This window comes from Mixophyes fleayi, chromosome 2, assembly GCF_038048845.1.
Source record: "Mixophyes fleayi isolate aMixFle1 chromosome 2, aMixFle1.hap1, whole genome shotgun sequence".
Taxonomy (NCBI): domain Eukaryota; kingdom Metazoa; phylum Chordata; class Amphibia; order Anura; family Limnodynastidae; genus Mixophyes; species Mixophyes fleayi.
The window spans coordinates 286,031,541-286,048,947 of NC_134403.1; the positions used below are offsets into that span (position 1 = coordinate 286,031,541).

At 36.5% G+C, this 17,407-nt stretch overlaps 1 protein-coding gene across 4 annotated transcripts in view; it reads left to right on the plus strand.

The window, feature by feature from the left end:
• Window positions 1–17,407, plus strand: part of LOC142139056 (serine/threonine-protein kinase 38) — a 59,982-nt gene that overhangs the window by 15,008 nt on the left and 27,567 nt on the right. The gene's annotated exons all lie outside the window — the stretch shown is intronic.

Below are 17,407 nucleotides of genomic sequence, written 5' to 3' on the forward strand. Positions count from 1 at the left end.
TAGCACGTAGCATTCACCAATACACTAATCTATAATGATGGTTGACATTGACCGGCTTCTCCTGGTTCCCTGATCTGCTTCATTAGATCAGGTCGATCCTGCAGTGGCCACAGTGGTAACCTGGGGATTTCAGTGCTGGTACCTTCAGGTAGGCAAGTTCAAATAAAACATTTTAACAGTTTTAAATCCATTTTAAATGAAGGGGGGGGGGGGGCACAACTTTATTTGTAATATTTTTTTTTTCTTGCTAATGTCAAGCAGGCTTCCATGTGGAAGCCATCATCTTATTCTGCCCTGGTAACAAACTAATTCCTATAGTATATAGAAATTTGGCTCCGCACCAGGTTGTGGACTATCCTCACTGGTCACAATACAAATGTATGTGTCCAGTTATGAGGGGGTGCTTCATTTCAACATATACAAGTACATAGATAAAGAAAGAAAAAAGGTTGAATAGGGAAGCACTTCAGTCCTTAGTCCAATAGTTATATGCAGATTAAAACAAATCTTTGTTTCTTATTAAAAAACACTCGAATAACATTTGTAGTAGGAAAATTATTTAAAAACAGTATAGCAAAGAAGTGACAGAAAAAGAATTTAAGTAACTTAAAATGAATAGACCCTAGTGAGGGGATTGGTCTTTTTATCGTAAAGCACTTTTATGGTGTCTAATGAAGAGTTATTATTAATCCTGCTTGACACTGGTTAACTGGAGTGCGTACACAGCAAATTATATTGATTTCTGTTGGTGAGATAGGTGTGAAAGGGTATATATGTAATACATTTGGCAGGAGTGACTTTATTGGTGACCATGTATATAGAAACATGATCATATGATGATACATTTAATTGGTATATATTCCATTCCTATCTATATCATATATATATATATATATATATTATATTAGTATAAGTGTGTGTGTGTTATCAGGCAGATAACTTAGCCCACCATGGATATATTGACTGTAGACTCATACATTGAGCTATGTTCTTCCCTCTCTGTTAATCAATAAGTATATTGAGATATCTCTGCTAAATAGATGAACTTTGAGAGGATCTCCACATATGATAGTGACATTAACTATGTGGCAATGTTCATCTATTTAGCGGAGATATCTCAATATACTTATAGATTAACAGACGGGGAAGAACGCAGCTCAGTTTGTTTCTATATACATAGTCACCAATATAGTCTCTCCCTGTATTATACATAACCACAATCTTGGAATTATTTTTCTATTGATAATGGGAATTAGCCAACTTGATATTTTGGATTATTAATAAGAAGCCCTCTACAATAGGGGAGTTTATCCATAGGCCAAAACCCTTTCATACCAATCTCAACAACAGAAATCAATATAATTCGCTGTGTACACACTCCAGTTAACCACACTGGCAAGCTGGATTAATAATAACTCTTCATTAGACACCATAAAAGTGCTTTACGATAAAAGGACCAATCCCCTCACTAGGGTCTATGCATTTTAATTCACTTAAATTCTTTTTCTGTAACTTCTTTACTATATCTTTTTTTAAATAATTTGTCTACTACAAGTGTTATTTGAGTGTTTTTTTAATAAGAAACAAATAAAGATTTGTTTTAATCCGCATATAACTATTGGACTAAATACTTGAGTGCTTTCCTATTCAACCTTTTTCTTTCTTTATCTATGGACGAATGAATTCCTCTCTGCAAACACCACAATGTGAATGTGACATGCAGCTAAACATGTCTGATTTGGCAAGTGTGGATTGAGTGTTAGTGTCATTGTTGCAATAAAGTGGTAACCATTTTATTTATGTATGGGGTTTTTTATGTAAGCTTTTAAAAGTAGTAACTCTTATAACAAGGTTACCAGAGGCCTTAAAAACAGTACAGCATCTAATTATTGTATTAACTTTTCAATCAGGTTTCTGTGTTTTTATTGCTAGCATAAGATGCAAAACTTTGTCTGTGGCTTTATTGTATGTGCAATTATTTAATGTGTTTACTTTTCATAACTTTATGCGTGTGAAAAACCTTTTTTGTGTTGTATTTGAACCTGCAAATCGGAACATGTTATACAGAAAATGTGTGTATAATGGTTAAATATGCAAAAATATACTATTTCTATGCTTTAAACTTTATCTTAGGTTGGAAGAGATTTATCATTCTTTTCGATCATAATCAGCATTGTTCTTAGCTTCAGAGCTCAAATAGATTATTAACATTGTTCTATGTATGTGTACACTGCTCCAATATCTAGTTGATGTTTAATATCCGCAGAATATAAAGTGTAGTCACCGTATGTTTTGAGCAAAATGAAACTGTCATCTTTGCAGTGGTGTTTTGGAAGCTTGCTGGTGAAAAGGAAGTGGTTAAATGGGAGTAACCACTTAACATATGTTTTCAGAGTTAACGCAATAGGCAAAATTTGAGATTGAGCCACCACTGAGTGAGGTCATAGCACAAGCACATGTATAAGGAAATCAATGGCAGACTAATATTTTAGCAGTTCTTTCTTTGATATATCCAGACATTACATTGCAGTCTAGTAAATCTACAATCCAACCCCTATATTACAGGACACAGTAACTAGCAGTAAAATAAATATCAGCGGGAGAGCAGCTACACCACAAGATCTTTAGAACGTGTACTTATTTTTTGGTTTAATATCTGAAGCCAAATACGACGCAGTGCTGCTGCTGTTGTCAAATCAGTATTGTGTGCTTTCAAGGAAATCTGAGTAAACCCTGCAAAATGTTTTTTTTTTTTTTTCTAACTAAATAGTATAATTGAATATATGGTGGGCAGCAATGTGTTTAAAAAAAAAAAAAATTACTTTCCTTACCATTTCCTGTTTGGACCCCAGCCTGGCTTCTTTTCACTTTTCACTCTGGTTAGCCTGTCACGGCTGACTGACGCCATGGCTACTATGCAGACTCTGCTGCATACGAAAAAACTTGCATGTGGCATTTCTTGGCATTCTGTTTTTCACTAGATATTTTGGAGCCTCAAACATGCTTTTGGCTCACTCAGGACTGACTATTTTTTTGCAAGTATGATTTTCTGACCACCGATTAAATCAAGGTAAAATATAGGTCATTCATCATTGTTTCTTTGTAAGGTGTACAAATTCAACAATACGGAACAAGAACCATTACCAATAAACTAAAATACAAATTAAACACTGCAAGTACATATGGTAGACAAATTAGGTGCCGACAAGAGGCGCCTCTGCTCGTGAGCGCTTACGGTCTAGAGGAAGGGAGCAAAGTAGAGACTAAAGGGACACCTGAGTAGACATGGCAGGTATTGTGTGCAGAGGGAGTAGTCTCAGGTAAGGTAAAATAGGCAATTTTGAAGAGGTGGCTTAGGTGCAGATTGAAGGTTGGGAGACGTTAAGGTCAGATGGGGTAGGGAGTTCCATGAGAGCAGTGTGGACAAAGTCTTAGTAGAGTGTGAGACGTGGTTATTGGTGGAGAAGAGGTGTAGGTGAGAGGCAGAGTGGAGAAGTCAAGCCAGAGTATATCTTGTGACAAGGTCAGAAGTATATCAAAGGGTGGCACTGGTTCGGGCTTTAAGACTGTAAGCAGTTAAGCAATTTAATCCCGGAGGTAATGGGAATCCAGTGTAGGGATTTGCAGAGTGGTGCTGTGGGTGAGGAGCAGTGAGAGGGTAGATCAGTTTTGCTGCTGTGTTCAGAATTGATTGTGTGGGGGAGAGACTAGATAGCCAAGTGTATATCATTGGTTACTTTGGTGAGGACAGTATCAATGGAGTGTAGAGGGCAGAAGCATGAATGAAGAGTAGAGAGAAAGTGGGATGAGTCTGTTGTAGACAGGCCCTTAAAGTAGTTTGGGAGCAAAGAAATGGTTTCCTAGTTGGAAAGTGACAAAGGTGAAAGAGATGGTTTCTTGAATAGGAGAAATGAAAGCACATTTGAATACTGACTGGAAAATGTCAGTAGAGAGACAGGTGGAAGAGGTGAGTTAAGTGCCATCAAGCATTGGTAGCGAAAGGGTGGGGAAGAGTTGAGAAGGTACAGGGTCGAGGGGATGTGTTCATTTACTGTATTATATTGAAGTCTACAGTATGTTGTCTAAAAATGTATCTTCGTCTGGGCAACTTGACTTTAAGTACTAGAAAATGCTCATGTTGTGGTTGCTGTTCTCTCAAGTCCTCTTTTAGTACAGTAATAAAATTTGTGTACTCCCATTACTTGAACTGCCTTCTAAGATCATGGGCTCTTTTCCAAAATGCTCATTCTTTCCAGTTGTTATGCTCTTGCGATCTACGATGTCTCAAATTTTACATATAAATCTGTCTTGATTGAGTCTGATAGATGTAAAAAGATGTTCAAATTTCAGAAGGCATTCAATCTTTCAGAAATATGAGATACTAAAAGTTCTGCTGTTTGAGGTTGTAATGAACTTTGGCAATGTTGTGTTAGACCATGCTAGATAGTCACATTTCATTAATGTGGCTGTTTTCTTGAAATTAAATAAAGAAAGAAATGTCGTCTTATTTTCATATTAACAAGCTTTTTTGTGTAAACGAAACAAAATGAGACATCAGAAGTGTATTGAAATACTGTTTTTGTCTTTTTTTTTATTTATTTTTTATTTAATCTGTCTTTACTGGGTTCTGAAACATTCTTGCTCTCAATATGACTGACAACTCTTGGTTTTCCATACCAAGAAATGTTTCATATGTGTGTTTCTTAAGTCTAAATATTTACTATGAATTGCATGTTGTGAAAATATTTCTATGCGCTTACACTTTTACGTCTTTAGGTGTATTTTAGAATAACTGTCGTCCCCATCATGGCCTGCAGGCCACTGACATGTTCCTCTTGCCTAGTTGAAATCCAAAAAACACATAAAACAGATTATTGAATTAGTTATTGGTTGGAGCTTTTACAGTTCTGCTTTTGCTATTCTGACACCCCATGACTCGAGCCTGTTTCGCAAATCTAGTCAAGATTGTGCTAATATGTTGTAACTCACAATATATATTTTGTCGTACTGACAATATATAAATGTAAGCCCACCAGGGCAAACACTAATCCAGCGGTTTGTTTTACTTATTTAATTTGTAAGGTGCTAACCTATTTTGCAACACTATCCATTTTGAGGGGGATCATGATACAAACGTGTTATGATGATTTTGTCTTCTGTTATTGTAGAACACACTTAATTTGAAAATTGGCATAAGCTTGCTACATAAACTTGTGCTTTTTGTTTTTTAGCCTAAACAAATATTACAAATAAGTATTTGATACATATAAAGGAGATATCTGCCCCAGAATTTTCCTTATGTAATATAAAAGAAATTGAAAATATTAACAGTAGTAAGTATATTTGAACTGGGGAGCTCTACTAAAACAAATTGATATATAAAGAAAAGAGTTCTAGTACTGGAGGCACATTCTATCTATTGCCAATATTGAGGCTCAAGAATGATACTAGTCTCTGCTATTATGAAATGTTTGTTTATAAATATTTAAAACATCCGTATAGTCTCATTGTCCCAAGCAAAATATTTATTTATTTATTTTTGCCTTGTGGATATTTGTTTGTAAGGTTTTGTGTGAACTATGCTCCAGGTTTGCCAGCTTTGTGCTGACTCAAGGAACACCCTGCTCTATTTCTGTTGCTGCCGCAACTACTGTTCTCAAGCTGCAGAATGGGACATATGTCTTTTTAAGGCTAAGTGTGTATTTTAAGTAAATGTAGTGTATTTGTTGGAATTGTCTAATGTTAAGTGGATATAAAAGTCTAATTTTCATTTTAAAATGTTGAGCTAGTAGAAAGAGAAGCAGAGGCTTCAACTTTCTGGAGCTCTGCTATATTCTGATTTTAGCTCAACTCTTGGTCCTCTCTGGCTCTGAAGCATAATTTAAAATAAATAAATATAACGAACACAAATACAAAACTGTATTGACTTGTCTTCAGCTGAAGATTTTGGAGATGGCTCTTTAGCTGGAGCACCACCCATCCCTAGGTTGAATAATGGGGTAGTTCTTGAAGGCATAATAAATTAAAATTTTCTTCCAGTATTAACTATACATTAGATTTTGATTTTGAATATATTTTAGTAAAATAGAGGGCATAGAACACACAGTTCGTGTGGTAGTTGCATAAACATCTTTGAATAATGTGGTAACTAGTGATGGTCTATTATATCTGGTTTTTGACAAAGATAACCATATATCTTGGTTGTCCGTTCAATAGAGGTAGTGACTTTAAGTATACTAAATCATATTTTAATAAAATGACAGACAAATACTACTCCTGAATTGTGATCTCCCGAATACAAAATCAGAGGAAATTAGAACTCGCCTTGGAATTCCATGCCCTGCACAAAAGCATATGGTCTGTAGACTTGTGCCTTTCAAGCAGCATTACAATTGTGTCGCAGCATTACGTTTAGTAAATAATAAGCGTACAAGTGATTGGTGCAACTTTAAATTGTGCTATTATGTTTCGGATATGTGAAGATTATTTTGAAAGTATTTGTTTTGGTGCCTTTTCCACACAAGCATTAACGTGAAGAGTAACACACTAGTTTGACATAGTCAAGTTACCTTCAATAGAAGATATTTGCTTCTGTTTACAACACCAATAAAAAGTCATCTGGCTTGTGTGTTTATACCCATTGATAAAAGGTTCATTCATGCATAACTAAATAAAAGTAGCAAAGCAGTCTTGTTTCCATGTATATTTGTTAAAATTTTCCACAATCATAGTTAATGGCAATTAACTACATCCCCCCACCCTTCATTCATCAATGGGAAGCTTGAGCTTGCTTTTAAATTTGAGTTCTCTTCAGTCAAGTATATTTAACTGTGCTGGTTTTCCAGCTAGTGCCACTTTATTCAGTACAGACTCTTATCAAAATAAGAGCATCACTCACATACAACACTCACCGGAGTCTGTGTGGGTGTGTAAGAGTTAAGCAAAAGCAAACCACTTGCTTTTCCTAAAAATGGCTAAAATCTCCCAAAATGCTATCGCACAGTAACTGTTTAACTGTTCTGCCACCATCAAGATTTGTTTCAAGAGCTGGAAGTCTTTGTTTATTCTCTGGCTTATAATAAATTTAAGTTGGGATACATTGTGGGATATTATATTCAGTTACTGTTAACCAAAAAACTATCTGCCTTAAGTATAGATTTTATAATCAAGCTTATTTAGCACATGAATGCTTTAAGAACACAAAGGCAGAATGTTATTAAATTGAGTTTAGTATGACAACAAATGTCACAAGCTTAAGGTATGCAAAGATCATTGGCTTACACTAGCAGTTTGTTAAAATAGGAATAACACAATTAATACACATATGATGTAAAATTTTGGCCTGCGGGATGGCAAGAATTACAACAACTCAATCAGACTGACCCTCAAAAAGACTTGTAATATTATTTTCCCCTTGTTTTTAAACACACTCCTTTCCCCTGTCCATCCACTTACTTATGGGGTCACTACAAAGGGCTGTGTGTATGTTAATTGGGTTTGACAGCTACTATGACATGTATTAAAAAAAAACAAAAAAAAAACACTCCTTTGTGTATTGATTCTATAAATATATCTGTTGTCGGAAACATACCAGAGCAAAATTTTCCACACATTTACATTTTAAAAACAAAAGCATTTGACACAATGCTTAATATTTATACCTTCGCTTAGATGCTGGCATTCCTGCTTGACCTTAATTGATGTATCTATTTGCACTTATTTATAAATATATATATAAAGTGTTTCTCTCAAATATGAATGATCGAAGGTATTGCATTAATGCAGGCCTAGACACCTTGTGGCTCTCTGGTTATTCTGAAACTACAAGCCCCAGCATAATTTGCCAGCTGATATTTGCAAAGTATGGAGACTTTCACAACACCTGAAATGTATTACATTTTCCTATAGCAATATATCATAAGGCACTTGGATGCCTGCATTGTGCTCTCCCCAGACCCAGTGTTTGGTGACTCCATATACCTTGTGTTACAGATCTGTAACACAGTGCCAATCCTCTGAACTATAGACACCCAACTAGTTGACAAGATTGTAGCACTTTCTGACAGCAATCTGATTCCAAATGCAAACCTTTAACATTGCCTTCATATAGGTGTAGCCTAGCTATCTCTGGTGGTACTGGCACACAATGCGTTCAAGGTTAAATCCGCTTGTAGTATTGTGAGCAAGCGGTCCATGTTTATAATTTAACTTGTGATTATGCCATAATCATGATAACCATGATAGATGATAGGAGCAGAGAGTGCCAATAATTGGTGACAAAATAGCAGTAAATGCAGTCCATATAGTACAACAAACACCAACACTTTTTACCCTAGGTTTCCACCACTTTAGAAATCTCCACAGTTTGTTTTTTGTGGGTTTTTTTTACTTTGAGTTTACCACAGTTTGAGAATATAGTGTTGTTACCACTATTCTGCCACTTTTTACTTCCACCATTTACAGAAAATACCCCCTTATCAGTTTTTTGTGTCAATTTGTATACATACATTGTTATTTTACTGATACATTAATACCAGTTAAAAATATTTTAAATGTGTTTCTTGTTATTTGTTCCGTTCTCGAGAGAATTGCTGACTGAAAGCTACATAAAATAGATCTAAAGTGAAAAAATGTTTTTAAATAGCATTTAATAGCACACTTTCATAATTTAAGATGTGTTTTCAATCAAATGATTAATTCAATATAGATGTCCAAATACTTACCAATACATAAGCTCTTTAGAAGAAATGTTTTGTGTAAAGTGCACCACTTTTATACCACTTGTTTAGAAAGCAAATCAAACCTGGCATTATTAGTAGTGTCTTATGAATAATAAATTTAATGCACTGTTAAGAAAATATAGTCTGTCTACACATTGTAACAGCCATTTTGATGAGTTAAATTAAGTTTACTGCAGTCTTCTATTTAGCTTTTCTTATATTGTCAATCTGTTGTAAGTACTATTTCTGATGTACTTTGTCAAACTCATTGGTGGAACATAACATATATACATATAACATGTTGTCCCATTTAAGTGCAGTAATTGTTGAAAGTGAATTACTGAAAATTTTAATTTATCACATTTACCAATAATCATAGCTGCACCCACTCTTTAAGTGAAAGACTCAAAGATCTAAACAAGGAGTTAAGCAAATTTTTAGTAGAGGATTGGTCAAGGGACACTCTGCAATTATGCATGTATTTTGTATGTCTGTCCAGGTCAGAGCGTCAGTAGGAATATGATGACCGTAACTCTGGTCTTAACATTATAAACTATATAAAAATAAGTGCTATTTCTGTGTTGCAACCTTTTTTACTTTCTGCTTATGTTTTAGTTCCATGTTAGAACAATCAAAAAACACAAAGCATTTTATTCCACTAAAAAACTTAATTTTGTGTTTAGCATCAGTAGGAAAGTGTTTCTGGGTTTGACTCGGAAGAGTTATGCTCTGACAAGTATAAAATCATCTGCAACTAATGACTGTTCTGTTGCGTTTTTAAGCATTGACCATTGGATATTTTGGATTTTGCGATTGTAACTTTTTTTTTTTGGGTGGATTTTGCCTAGGATCAGCACAGATTGTACTCTTCAGGTTTGTAGCCAAACCAACCGCATGAACATTGCTTACTGTACTACTACACCATGGTGAAAGGTAGTGGTCCTGAGCAATTACTAAAACTTAACTTTTTGTACCTGATCTTTTTCTGAGGCTGAGAAAAGCTTAAAGCCCGGTACAGTAAAGTCTACATTTAGATGTTTGTGGGTTTATTCTGAATGGAAATGTCCTGTTCATATACATTTATATTCTATTGAATTTGAACCTTTAAAGGCATCTCAAGCACTTTAGCTGTATGATTGTTTCATTTTAGAATCCTTCATTTGTACGATCAATGCTTTTAGAATGTTTCCTCATTTGGCAACTGCAGGCATCAGACTGGAATTAATGTTCTGTTTGATCTGCTTTATGTCCCAGTGAGCAGCAGTTTTTAGCGAAGCTGCCTTCAAAGACCTTTTTTTAAAAATGTGTAAATAGATCCTTTCAGTAGCTGATTATCTTATCAGAATTACTGACCAAGCAGACATTTTATAGATGTGTTCAAGATATTTTTGCTTCTGCAGACACAGGCATTTTCGATGTATTTGGTGTTTCACATACTATAATTTTCGCAATTCCATGTACTGAAGATCACTGGCCTCTTTCCACTTCAGTTAGTATATAGTTTTCTTTTCTACATTATAACCTTTTTTTGTATTTTCCTCCCTTCCTATGCTCTTTTTAAAATGCTTTCACTAAACATTCCTTTCTGTCTTGGTTTGCCAGACCTAACATTCCCTCTTATTTTCCTCTATTGCTTTTTCACATCTAGAAACCTATGCTGAGGGATTGGAGTGAGAAGAAATTCAGACCATTCTTCCTGCCTGCTTGGTCAATTTTCTGTTGCAGTCTTGCCCTCGTTTAGCATGTGTGTGGAGCTTTGAGTCTCCACTTTCTGCATTATGTAAGATGTTATGGTGTTATAGTGGCCAGGGCCAGCACACTACATCACTGATCTTCAGTGTCCCGGGAGCAAAACTCAGGAAGGGAAATAAGGGGACAGGGGAATGGTGAGTAATTTTCTAATTTCCAGTCTCTTTAGTCTTTGAGAAATTAGTTAAGACCTAGAAAAGGGTTGAAGACAAAATCTCCCATTTCCCAATTTTATTTTATTTTTTGTTTTTCTATTCCGTTTATGTTTCTGTCATTAGTATGATGACATACACAAACGTGTTGCACGGTGTTCTAAACTACATTTTTATAATGTAACGCACTTCTCCAGAAATTTCATGTTACAATAAAATTTGACACTCCCTTTCCATTGTATGGTTGGTGTTTTCTTTAGTCACAATATTTCAAACTTCCTATTTGTGTTTTTTTTTGTTTTTTTTAATAAAAATATATTTGCCTAGACAACCATGTAACTTATAATATTTATAAAAAAAAATAAAAAAATCAAGATTTGCTTACTGTTCTGGAAAACTTTTGTGAGATTTTGTAAAAATATCTGTATGTAGCTTACTCTTTCTTTCCATGTTAAAGGGTCTAGCTGCTGAAAGGAAGGCTTTAAATTAGTTGTGACCCACAAGCCCATTAATTTGTGTGTGAGTGCATACCCATATATTTGTGCAATGGATTAAGAAACTGTGTACTCTTGTAGATAATGTTGTCAGCAATTTTTAACCCCATGGAAATGCACTTTAATGTGCTCCTTTGACTATAGGTTGTCTTGCCAAGATAACAAAGTAATCTGGAAGTTCCAATGCTCAAGCATGTAAAATTAATTTTATCAGTCATTTGTGTTACAAGCTGTTCAGTTGTCTACTGTACAATGCAATGCATTGTTTATTGACTAAAACATCAGCGTTTAGGACCGTTTGCTATCCTATGTAGTATATGTAACTGTATCGGTAGCATTTTTTTAGATACCTTGTGTCCCTGTGAGTTTGTAGTTTGTTGGGGGTTTTTTCCCGGGGATTTTCTCTTGCCCTCAAGCTTGACTGTCTGTTCTATAAACTCACTGGCAGGTATACAAGCAAAGATATATCTTTTTTTTTTTTTTTTTTTTTTTTTATTATTATTAACGTTAACTACTATATTAAGTGTCACTGTACCGTATCGTGTGTGCCTTTTTTTTAATATACATATAGAAATTAAAGTGTGCAAATTCGGAGCCTGATTCAGTGATATCTACTAAAGGGTTTGAACCATTAAACATTTCCTATAGTAGCCGTATACAAGCAAGGGATATGTGGGGGAAAATAACTGCTTTCTGTGTTAAAGTGCAAAAACCCTTAGAACAAACTTATGCAAGAGGTCTCAATTATTGGAGTCGCTCATACACAAACTTGCCACCTTCTGGCCATTCTATCCATCACCACCTCTTCCTCGTCTGCCATCTCTTCCCAGTTGGTCCTGCTGTCTCTCACCACCCCTCCCTCTAGAATGTATGCTCCTGAGGGCAGGGCCCTCTCTACCTATTGTCTCATGTCTGCCTACTATCTAACTCCGTTGTTCATCCTGTCATGTCTTGCTGCTCTGTGTGAGTCACCATAGCATTACTCACTCATCTTTGCTACTTATATGTATTGCCCCAGCTGTTTGTTACTTGCTTCTGTATCTGGCGCTGCAGAATCTTTGGAGCCTTATAAATTAATAAATAGTAAACCAAAAAGATTTTTTTTCTGTCGCTAAACTGTTCTTTTGATGCTCCTAGTGTCACCTTTATAAGAGGTTTGATCTATGAAGCTCTGAGAACACAATAAAAGTAGACTTTATTGGAATTTGTTGCAATCACCACAGAAACTCATATATTTCCAAATTTCACAGTGTGTGTACACTGGCATAATAACTTTAAAACCTTTTATAAAAATTTTTACACACTGCGCTTACATAAAACAGTGTATGGAATGCAGCAATTAATCTCATCTTTACATGTCCACAGGTGCAATAAAATCCATTCTTTCGTAATTATGCTCCCAGGAAAGTTGTCTTGTATACAGTGTAAATCCCCATAGTGCTGTTTTGAATCTCCCTCTCAGTGTTCATCTCTTATTGCCACTAGTGCAGTTTTAAAGGCTCGCACAGCTCCACATAGTAACCAACGCATTTCTATTCTTTAGTTAAGTCTTTGTCAAGGCAATCTTTTATCCCAGGATTTCATTTGTATAAGTGTTCCGTTTCAGTGTCCAGTTCCATCATAATGTTTTGGGACTTGTGAGCAAAGAACCAGCTTGAAGGAAACAAATTTATGGTCAGAGAGAGATTCAAGACATCACTATGGGGTTTTCTATATACGAGCTACACCAAGGCATCTTTCCTGTGAGCATAATTAAGAGAGGGAGTGGATTTTATTACACCTGTGGATGTATAAAGATTAGAGCTGAATTCTATACATTGGTTTATGTAAGCGCAGTGTGTATAGATTTTCATATAATGTTTTAATAGTATTATGCTCGAGTGCGCACTGTACTTTTTACATGTAAAATTAGGTGTTATGAGTTTCTGTGGTGACAAGATAAAAGTAGACTTTATTGGCATTTTGTTGCAGAGCTTCACAGATCAAACATCCTATAAAGGTGACGGGAGCATTGAAGGAACAGTCTAAAGGCATAAAAAGACTCTTTGATTTTTATAAAAGTGGACTATATTTGTGCATAGGAGTGACTCCATCAATTGACACCTCCTTGTATAAGCTTGTACTAGGAGTATGTGTGTGTTCAAACAGAAAGTGTAGGTAGTGCATTTTGTGGAATTTGACTGCATTCTCTTTGAGCGCTGCTAAAATTTATATCCAATATACATTTTTACATATAGTAGCCGCATCTACTTGAAAATTGTGTGTGTGTGTGTACAGTTGTATGTAAAAGTTTGGCCACCACTAGTCATATTACATGATTCAAAGTCAAAATATGTAGAAACTTAACACAAGAAACTAACGTAAACATTACATATTTTTGCATATTTTAACGCAAAATTTTGATTAGCCCAATCTGGCAGATAGAAGGAAAACTATAGAGTAATATAGCATATACAGTAGTTTGGGCACCCTGTCAAACTGTATTTAGTAGCACCTAGTTTTGACAGAAATCACAGCATGCAAATGATTCTTGTAGCCAGCTACGGGTCTTCAATTTTTCTGTTTTAGAGATTGCCACCCTTGCCATTCATCCTTGCCATTCCAAAACCTTCATCTATTTTTCCTGTAAGTACTTCATGATTGATTTTTGAATTTGCTGTAATATCCACCCTTTTTTCAGCTTTCATTTCTTCACTGGTTCTGGGACATTAGCTTCTAGACTTTATTGATATTTATTTGAATCCACTCTTCATTTCACTTCTACTTTTATATTTCCTGTACCACTGGCTGCTGTACAACCCAAAGCATGATCTATAATCTCTTTACACCTCCCACTCCCATGCCTAATGGTTTCAAGGTGTTCTTTTCCTTAAATGTGGCTCCTGTTTTTATACAAATATATAGTTGTGTCCAAAAAGTTGCTTCATTTATTTATTCCCCCCCCCCTCTGTCCACAAGACTTTATTACAAAATGTGTCTGACTTATGTGTTTTGCATACGTAAGAGATTGTTTTTGTGATGAGGTCCTCTTACAACTTCTCCATGCAGTTCTGTTCTGTGAGCAACACTGTACAGTCGACCACTGCGGTCAGCTATACTTTACTGCAGGCCCTTTTCAGTAATGTCTGTACATCTTTGTATATATGACCAGTTCTGTCAAGAGTTTTCTGAGTCTTCCAGATATTGCCATAACTCCCAACTGCTTCCCTTAACTTCGATTTTTGTGCTGATGGTGGAAATTCCAAGTTGGAAGCCTTTTAGATATCATTATATATAGTTTTGTGTGTGTGTGTGTGTATATATTATGAGCGATCACGATCACCTTCCCTTTTTCTTTTGTAATATTTAAAATGAATTATAACTCTATCTACTGCTTAGAGGAGGCCATGGTGGTTGAGTAGGCAGGGAGGATAGAAAGCGGACTATTTATTCACCTCTGTAATTGTCTTCGCAGGTTGGTTTTGAGGCCTTAATCTATCAATAAATCAAATGGAAGTCTACCCAAACATTTGCATATGCAACATTCACTTGTTTATTTTATTCCAGTCTATTAAATTTAGCCAATAGTTGTGCAAACATGTCCTGTTTGAGTTTGTACCCAGCAGATGTATTTACTTTTTTGCACTTAGCCGGTGAAACAGCCAAAAATGTTGCCTACAGCTGTAGGTGTATATATGCATGTGTGTGCCAATACAGGTTTTGGAGGAAAAATACTTTTGCCGCACATGCAATAGTCATAATGTTGCCTCCCCTTTTGAGTTTAAAGAAAATGGCAGCTGCACGTCCATTTCAGCCTCGTCGGTTTGGCTAGCCATATGAAAATGGATCCCTATAGCTCTGTGAAAACCATATACACAGCGAGTATATGTGTGGGTTTTTGTTTTTTATTTAAACTAAATCTTTAAAGGAAAATATTTTCACATAAATATAGTAAGGATAAGACTTGTGTTATTGTAGTTGTTTTTAGTTAATTTCTACGAATACCATGGACATCTTGATGGTAACATGCTCTTCAGAGCTTAGTTTCCCACAGCTTCTCCAGTCATCCCTAGTGAAACATGCCTACAAGAGAGCTAAGAGGAAACGGCAGAGCTACCTGCGTGCATGTGACAAACTCAGGCCGTGTTTGTTTGCTTTTTATTATTTTGATCCATAGGCATTAATGGATGGGATATACTATCTACAGTCTTATTTAGGTATATCTATAGATGTTTAGTGTCGTTTTTAGCAACATTTACAAGGCTAGGCATTGATGGTTTGCTTTGTTCTTGTTTGGTCTAATATAATCTAATGTACCAATTTCTGAATGAAACTATACACTTGCTTTATGTATCTGTAATTGGTGTATATAAAACATGCTTCTGTTTTTCTTTTTTTTTTTTTTAATTCGCCAATAACAGCAACACATAGTCATTTAAAGATGTCACTTTTTTCCTTGATTTGTAGGAGGTACTGGGTAAAACCCCACATATTCCATTTTTAACTTTTATTCAGCAGCAAAAGAAAATAAGACTAGACCACATTTAGAGCACAGCTGTATCCCATGGCTATCTAGCAAGCCAGTAGTCCATTAACTGATGCATCTTCTCTATTAGGCCCTCTCTGAAGGTACCCACTCACTAAATGAATCTGCATTTTATTTAAAATCTGTATTTTTTTCTTTCATCCAGTCTGGGGGACACTGCTTACCATGGGGTGTGTAGGGGAGCATGGGAGTTGGCACCTAGCTAGTTAATTTCTAGCACTGCTGACAGACCCCTCCCCTATATAACTCTCCCCTTTCCTCTTCCTCCTCAGTTTTTTCTATGTGCCCATGGAGTTAGGCACTGTTTTAGTTGCTGCTAAATTTTTATTTTATTTTCTTTTTTTTAGGAGAATATCTTGGGCAGACCTGGGAGTGTGTTCTATTATAGAGAGCACACTCTCAGAACAGCAGCGCAGGCACTGCTCTGTCAGCTGAGAGCCAGAGGCTCTCACTGGCAGAGCAAATTAGGGTGCTTGAATACAGAGTGACTAGCGGTCTCTCCGGCTGTCACTCTTGGAGCCTCACCGATAGCCTCAATTGAGGTCTCCACTACACTGCTATATATTGCTAATGGGGCAGGAAAAGCACTTCAGAGAGACGGCATTATCAGAGGGGGGGGGGAGCTAAGATATAGAGCTCCCCTGCTCTCCATGGAAAGTTGGACTAGCCCGGCTTTTTGGCGCCAAATAGAAGCCCGGGAAAGGACGCAGAGCAGAAGGAGCAGGCACCAGGCACTGCTGTTGGACTTCTCCCCTGTTTGGCCTGTGGCTAAGTATCTGATTTATTTAAACATATTATTGTATTGCTGACTGCAAAGTGGGCTAGTGTGAGTTATATTATAGTTCACCCACTTGCCAAGTTATTTTATTTTGGTTTAACAATTTACAAGTATAACTTTTATGTCCGATTACTTGTTTCTTTTTTCTTTTTCATATTTTCTCTGCTGTCTCTCGCTCTCTAACAGCTAGATTTAAGTCTGTACGTTTGGTGTGCCTTCCTTTGTAAAATGACAGATAAAGGAAAGGGCCCTAAAGTAAAGTGTTTCACATGTTCAAAATGTAATGCAAAATTACCTAGTGGGCAGAGGGACTTGTTGGCTCTATGTTCTGTCTGCAATCCCAGCTTGTTACAGCCCCACTGACGGAGGAACCGGCCTGGGTGGCCTCCCTGACACAGTCGGTTTCCTCTTTAGCACAGATGGTGTCACAGTCCAATCAGCTGATGCCTACTGTGGCAGCCGCGGTGGCTAATAGTGCTAGTACGCCTTTGGGCCTCCCTGCTGCCACAGGTTCTTTTGAAGAGTCTATGCCAGGACCTTCCTCATTGCTTACAGACCAGGCCCCTGTTCCCACAGAACCGGCATGGTCCGCAGCATTTATTAAGGGTTTGGATAAACTAAACCAGTTACTTGAATCCCCAAACATCCCGCCTGCTAAAAAGAAAAGGCCTAGATCCACTAATACCCTTATGGTTCTTTCAGACCCGGAGGGGGTTTCAGAGGGGGAAGTATATTCTGATCCTGACCAGGGGCAATCTTTGGAGCAGGAAGAAGACCCTAAAAGCCATTTTATTAATGATTTGGTTTTAGCGGTAAGAGAGGCGTTGGACCTCCCAGAATCGGAGGATCCTACTCCTAGAGACAGAAGTCTCTTTAAGAAGGCCAAAAGGAAGGCTATTCGCTTTCCCCCTTTGGTAGAACTCAGAGATATTGCAGAGGGAGCCTGGAAACGGCCTGATAGAAGGTTCTCTGTTCCCAGAAATTTCTCT